At 36.4% G+C, this 8110-nt stretch overlaps 1 non-coding gene across 1 annotated transcript; it reads left to right on the plus strand.

The window, feature by feature from the left end:
* The first annotated feature begins 771 nt into the window (after nucleotides 1–771).
* On the plus strand, nucleotides 772–876 carry LOC150084164 (U6 spliceosomal RNA). The gene has a single exon (XR_016547124.1). It is a non-coding gene; the product is annotated as a U6 spliceosomal RNA (small nuclear RNA).
* Nucleotides 877–8110: the final 7234 nt, after the last annotated feature.

The raw sequence follows: 8110 nt of genomic DNA on the forward strand, positions 1-8110 counted from the left end.
TTTACTTATTTAAAATGGTCTGAAAATGGGGCTTATTCACTGTTATTTCATTGTAGAAACATTTTTATTATTTTAAAAATGATTTTCTTATTTAAATTTGGTTTAATGGAAATAACTTACACATGGCTAATTTCAAAAGATAATCTAATTAAAGTAACAAAAGGCCTCGAGGGTGGCACAGTTGGTATAATTAGCGTCCTCCCCCCACCAGTTGGAAAAGACCTGAATTCGAACCCCGTTGATGACGTGAGGAATTTTTACTTTTTTTTTTTTCCACAATATGAACGAGTTAGTCAATCTCAGGTGGAAGTAGTGGCTTTTTATTCCAAAACTCAAGTTTTTCATCCAGCAAACAGCAAATCGACTGCAGAAAACACGCAATTTACAGACATAATATACGGTGTAATATGACCAAAGTCGCTGATGTGCTTAAAACCCTGCAACAAAACAAAACAAACATAAAATCCAACAAAACCTGAATCGTGCTCTAGGCAAGTATCTTTTTTCTCCTAAATTCGGCTTTGCTGCTCTCGAATATATATGTTGTGAAATGACTCAATATGAACGCTGCACACCCAACAGGATTCCATTGAACCTACCTTATACAAGATGTACATCTCAGTGGCTTAGTTGGCTGGCTTGCAATACTTATAAGACAGTGCTTGTAAGTCATACTGACTTTTCAGTTTGTGCTTCACTTGGGAAAGATTTTTATGGTTCAATGGAAAACACTCTAGACATTAAATCCCGCAATCCAATTCAAATTTCAGTGTAACCTTTGGTAGTACATCTACTAAAATTGGAATAATACAGAGAAAATTAATATAGCTCCTAGGTAAAGATGACACGCAAAATCGTGAAGCGTTCCACATTTTTTTTTTTTTTTTTTTTCTACGATCACAGCAGCCTTCCTGATAAGGACACAACATTCCAGCTTGAACTTTGGCGTCAGCCGCTCAGGCAAATAGGAACTTGGAGTCTAGGAGCTGCAACGCCTCAGAATTCCTAAATTTGAAATCTATATAAAAATAAAAAAACTAGAATTGTATATATAAACAAGTTCAATTTTATTTGTTCCTGCAAGATTGTAGCCAATCTGTGCTTTTCGGATTTATATTACCGAAGACCATGTATTATTTCTATCCTGATTCATTTTTAATTTGAATTATTACAATTACTACTGACAGTGCAGCTCAGTCAATGATATACAGGAACTTTGCTAGCAGGGATAAGGAGGTGATTATCCCATTGTAAAAGGCAATGGTTATGCCACATCTTAAGTACTGCATACAGGTCTGGGGGCCTCATTTTAGGAAGAATGTAGATCTGGTGGAACGGGTGCAGAGGAGAAGGGCAATGAGATTGGTGAGGGGAACAAAAAGGTGCTCTTGCCAAAGAAAGGCTCCAGTTCTGCAAATTGCAGCGTCTGGAGACTAGGCACCTGCGAGGTGATCTGATTGAGGTACTTAAGGATTTGAATGGATTAAGAAGCTCAATGCTGGTGGGATTCTTCTCTTGCAAAGACTACATATATATGAGGGGGCATAAATTCAAAATCGAGGAAAGATGGTTGCAGAGTATATGGCGAAAGTTTGCCTTCAGCCAGCGGGTGGTCGATTGTTAGAACAAACTTTCATTTATTGTTGTGAAAGTGGGTGGTTTGAATAAATTTAAGGAAGAACAAGACAAATAGTTGGAGGGAATGGACAGGTGATGTGAAAAGGGTTTTTTTTTTTTTTTTTTGGCTGATGCAGTATAAGCTTGCTTTCTTGAATCATTTACCGCTATTAATATTAATACTAATACTATTTTGTATTATTAACTCTCTATACATTAAAAAAGTTTTCCTCCTAGTGATATTTATTCGAGCCAATAGGAGAAGAGGGGGAGGCATCACTTATTCAAGCCATAATTGCCTCCATTACGTTCGGCAACCTCGTGCACGTGGTTCTCTGTCTAATGCGTGACCACGCCCGGCATCATTTGATGTTCCATTGTAATATTAGCTGATAAAGTAACCCGCATATAATTTGTATACTGTATTTATAAATAATTTAGTATTTTGTAAATAGTCTAGTCCTGCTCTTTCGGTTGCAACAATTTTGTTCATGCATTACATAGGTCATTTTCTGATTAGATATCGATCAGTGCGTTTAGACAGGTGTGTCTAGAATCCGTGACTTTTGATTTGCTAATTATACGTACTAACGTAGTAATTAACACAATGCCGCGATTGGCAATCACAGATTCCGAAAGAAAACGACACTGTCATGAGTCTTCATGGAAATATAGGGAGAAACACGCCAAAAGGTTACGAACTAATCATAGATAAGTTCAATGATGACGGAGCAAGTGTAAAATTGACGCTACAGGAAGCGTGTAGCTAATATGGACGAAAAACAGGCCGAAAAGCGAACTGCTAAACGCTTGGCTCAGACGTAACGTAAATTATCAGGATCTTCACAAGATCCTGATAACGAAGACACCATTGAAGTATCATATTGCGATTTAGGTGATATGGTAGATGGACGTCAACATTGCGGTGAATTATCTTTCACGGCGAACTCGGAAGGGCCGCACATTCGTCTTGTCACAGAGGGAAGGTATGTTTGCCGAAGGCAGATCATTTAAAGACTTTGTTGTTTGACAACACGAGAAAACGTTCGAGTCTACAACAATCTTTATGCTTTCGCGTCTTTTAGTACCGAACACACGGATTTTCAAGTTGGCGGCGGCCCTTGTACGAGGAGGTGCCATGGTGAAAGGAACAACGAATTTAATTTCCTTTAGAAACGTTCCACAATTCGGCCAAATCTACATTTATGAAGACGGAGAAGTGTTGATGGAACGAGCTAAAAGAGTGAAAAGGACTAATGTAGACTCGAACATTTTCTCTTTGGAGTCTGCATCAGCGGGGATTGGCGAAGCCCCCTAGTTATTATTATTATTATTTCCAATTTTCTCTGTATCATTCCAGTTTTAGTTGATATACTGCCTAAGCAAATACAAACTAGAAGGTTACACTGAAATTTTAACTGGATTGCGGAATTTAATGTTTAGAGTGTTTACCATAGAACTATAAAACCTCCCAAAAGTCATCCCATTTTCAAATTAAAATATTTAATAAGAAAATTTTTTATTCTTAATGATTCAGTGGATTAGAGTTGCTTTTGATATAAACAGTACTCTCTGTTTACAATGTGGAATATTAAATTTTTTAACAGGTTTATTTATTGTAAACAAATCTTTTGATAAATAAATTATTATAAGTAATAGTAATAGTACTAGCAGTAGTATAAGAACATCCTCGTGAGTAGCACAGTTAGTACAATCGCCATCCTCCCTGATCGCTTGAAAAACGTACCCGAGTTCGAATTCGGGCAATGACGCCAGGAATTTTTATTGATCTTTTTCACAACGTGGCTGAGTTAGTTGGTCTCAAGCGAGGTAGCACGGTTTTTTCTTCCGGAAACTCGGGTTTTCATCCAGAAAACTGCAAATCGAACACAAAACACGCAGTTTACAGCCGTATTATATACTGCCCAATATGGCCTAAGTTGTTCATGCGCCTAAAAACCCTACAAAAATAGTAGTATTAATACTATTATATGGGTCATTCAGTGTTCTATAATTTATGCTATTTAGTTTTGTGTTTAGATATATCGTATAATGGGCTTTCGTGAATAGCACAATTGGTAGAATCGCTATCCTTCCCACACCGGGTGGAAAAGACAGTTCGAATCCCAATTAGGACCTAAGGAATTTTTATGGACCTTTTTCACAAAGTGGCTGACTTAGTCAGCCCTCAGGCGAGGATAGCTTGGTTTTTTCTCCAGGAAAATCGAGTTTTTCGTCCAGCAAACAGACAATCGACCACAGAACACGCAATTTAGAAACAGTATACAGGGTGTAATATGGCCTTTGTGGCTGATGCTCCTAATATCCTAAAAATAATAATAATAAAATAAAAAAAATCGTATAATGAATTAAAATATGTAATGAAGAAAACAAAAATAGTACAGTAAGGGTAAGATAAATAAATATCAGTTTATTAATTACCTCTAATCGCAATTACAAGTTACGAATTAATGTGACCCTCATGTTGGAGGAAATTACACAGATACGTGATTCAACTCTATTATACATTATATTCATTCGGTTATATGTTTGAACGAGCGACAAAAGGATTTAAACAAAAATTATATTTAATGAATACAGAATTAAGAAAATATTCTAGATTCATTTTTACAGTGTTGCAGCGCAGAATTAGTTTGCTTCTGTAGAGTATATATTATCACTTTAAATATAAAAATGCGGCTAATGTCAGCAACAAAAATATTTTAAGAAGCGTGATTACTGTCGATTAACTCTCGATTAATTAATGAAATTAGAAATGATATAGTAACTAAGAAGTGACTACTTTATTATTTTTCCCTCTGTTGAGGGCACAGAGTTTGTAAATTGAAGGGAACGTGATGAGCACGAGACCGCTCTTGTGGGTATATTATCACTTTAAATACAGAAAAAACGGGAAAAAACTTCGAATTTCGTCAATAACGCGAGGAATTTTTATAGGTCTTTTTTCACAACGTGGCTGAGTTAGTCGGTCTCAGGCGAAAGTAGCGTGGCTTTCTCTCCAGGAAAATTGGGTTTTTCGTGCAGCAAATGGCAAATCTACCACAGAACATAAGCAATTTACAAACATTATATAGAGCACAATATGGCCTAAGTTGATGATTCGCCTAAAACCTTAAAACAACCAACCAACTGGAAGGAGACCGACAGGAAGAAGAATTAGATTATTCGATTATTTAATAGAAGCCAATAGTAGAAGCCATATTATACAACGGTATATGGATAGCCCATGTGATAAATCTGAAAAAATAAATAAATAAGCAATAATTGCTGGATTTCTATTTCTACGATTTGAATGAAATTATTGAATGCTCAACAAATGGTTCTAAAAGAGCGAAATATAAAATTTTATGAAATACATCCATTGGGAGTCGAATTATTAGATACGGACGGACAGACAAAGAAATAATAATTGCTGAATTTCTATTAATTCAACATTAATGATATTTGGAAAGGGTAAATGACTCTTTCTAAAAAAAAAAATTAATATAAAATTTCATGAGAATTCACCAACTGGGAGTCGAGTTCTTGTGGACGGACAAAGAAATAATTATTGTCGAATTTCTGTTGGTCTGATTTTAATGAAATTTGGGATGACTGAACAAATGTTTCTGAAAAGTTCAGATATAAAATTTCATAAAAGCTCATTCACTGGAAGCTGAGTTATTATATGAGGACGGACGAATGGTGATGACAATAGGCGTATTATGCATATATGCTAACGCGCCTAATAATTATTTCTCATAGCTTTTGCACTAAAAACTTCATGGCAATAATATAATGAATAAAATATAGCAGTAAATTTGATAGATAACAGAAACCTTGCTAATAATAATTTAACTGGAAGGAAAACTCCAATAAAATTTATCCATTAATGACCTTGAATAATCATGTATAATCACGGAAGAAACCGAACAGCTAAGAAAAAAAAAGGTACGTAGACAACAGCTATTTAAGAAAGAGCTTTGTGCTTCCTTCCAAGAACTCTCATTTTACTGAAAGCGCTTTTTATATTAACAGATCTTCGGACCTTAATAAAGTACTGTAGAAACACGTAATTGGTCCTCGAGAAAGAGAGAAAATAAGAGATTTCCTTATACGAGTGAAAGAGTGAGTGAGTCAAATGAAATCGGTAATCATGCATATCTTTTTTTTTTTTTATCAGTAACTGGTATTTCATTTTTCAAAAATAAATAAATAATAATTTTCTGATTTCTATTGGCACCATTGCTTGACTGTTACCTTCAACTTCATTGATGATTTTTTTTCTTCATTTTTTTGATAACCCCAAACACGAAAGTAGAAAAAACTACAGTACTTTAGTGCATATGGGTTGAAGAAATTTCGCTGTATGCTGCTTCGCTTCGTGTCTGGTTTAAAATGAGTGCACCATGTCCCGAAAACGACCGAGAAAGAAAGAAAGAAAGAAATCAGCCTTGGTATTTAAAGTAAACCGGTCCGGCAATGGTGAATATCATGACCTTTGGTATGGATAATTAAAATTTATTTATTTTTAATTATCAAGTAACGATAATTATGCCTCAAATAGTTCGAGACAGACCTTTGGGATGTCTGCGTATGTAGCACAGTGTTATTGGCACCAGGTGGAAAAGACTCGGGTTCGAATCCCGTCGATGACGCAAGGATTTTGTGTGAGCTTTTTTCACTCCGTGACTGAGTTAGTCGGTCTCCGGCGTAGATAGCAAGGTTTTCCCCCTGAAACGCTGGGGCTTTTTTCAGAAGAAAAAGCAGGCAAATCGACCAGAAAACACGCGCAAAGTAAATTTCCAGGTGACCCTAATAGTTTAGTTAGTAGATTCTTTGGGTTCTGTCTCGAACAGTTTTTCATATATATTTTTCCTCAGTAATTAGTACATTTTCCCAGAAAAAAAACTGGAAGTGGCCTTTCAGGACCGCTGAGACCTCTGGTGTAGCCAGACTCAACACGAATGCTTGCAATAAAGATATTGGCTCTCTTAACTCCTTGCGCCCTCACGAGCCCTGATATCGAGACCCGTCGATGACGTGAGAATTTTTATGGGCCTTTTTCACAACGTGTCTGAATTAGTCGGTCTCGGCGAGGGTAGCATAGTTTTTTCTCCCGGAAATTCGGTTTTTTTTAACCAGTAAATAGAAAATCCACCACAGAACACATACAATATACAGACAGTATATACGGAGTAATATCGCCTAGTCGCTGATGCTCCTAAAACCCTACAACAACAACATCAACTCCTTGGCTACATCATCAACTATCATACAATCATCTACCCTAATGATATGTGTCAGTACAGCATTTTCTTCTATAATAATTGCGTGAGATTATTCTGGGCGAGGATAATATTCCAGAGTTTTATTCCTTCACTGTAATTATTTGACCTTTCGTACAATCGTAGATGTGATGGACAGTTGTCGATGCACACCTTTTTCATATTCCAGTGAATTTCTGATGGAGAAAGAAACGCCTTCCAACGGAAGAAACCGAACAGCAGTTGAGTTCATTTGTACAGTAGTTGTGTCATTGTAACTACCAAATTGCCCTTGCTGTTACTCATCGCTCTCCGTGCATATAGGACAGCCAACGTGTCCCATTGTTCAATTAGAAGCCTTAGAACCCATATTTAAATTGTCATCCACGAGGATGTGTTTATTTAAACGTAGAGAATCGAAATCGCGTTCTCATTTGACTTACTCTTGTAATTTTAAATGTGGGATAAAGAAATGCAAGCAAGTAGATTTCTTCAATGATCAATATATTCTGATTTCTAAGAAGCACTCAAGGTTAACAAAACCGTGTACATATATTGCAATGTTGAATCATTCCCTAAAGTAATTTTACTAATTTAAAATCATTGGAATAAATTTAACATTGTCATTTAATTTAATAAGTTGCAAATGACTCTCTTGATGAACTTTAGTAGGAAACTTACTTTTGCTTAAAATTGAAAGCATTCACTGCTCTCTCTCTCTCTATCTCTCTCTATAAAGTTTTTATTCGTATGATTCACCATGGAACGATAGACTATAGTGTACTTCCGATAGACTATAGTGTACTTCACATCTATAGACTATAGATGTGAACCAATATTTCAATTCATCCCTCTCAGCGCTGGCCTTTCCAACATTTGTACAGTAATGCCAACGAACCATTCTCGAACACCAACGGTGATATGGCATGGGGTATTATCCCGTTGAAACAAACGTAGAGTTCTACCAAAGAACTTGGTACAGCCCGTGGGATTGTCAAAAATGACGAGAAAGCGTCGGCGTTCATGATTCCCAGCACCTCACCAAAGGTCCTAAACCATATCATGAGAAGCCACGCCATAAACTCACTTCCTCCGAACTTCATTGTTCGCACAATGTAAACTCAGAAAAGGGATCCCTTGCACAGTTGCTGGCATTCAGCTTGATATGGCAAATGACCCAAAACACGAAAAGAAAAGGATAGCAGAAAAACTGCGTGAAATATGAC

This window comes from Mastigoproctus giganteus, chromosome 6, assembly GCF_048544385.1.
Source record: "Mastigoproctus giganteus isolate SK-2022 chromosome 6, ASM4854438v1, whole genome shotgun sequence".
Lineage (NCBI taxonomy): Eukaryota > Metazoa > Arthropoda > Arachnida > Uropygi > Thelyphonidae > Mastigoproctus > Mastigoproctus giganteus.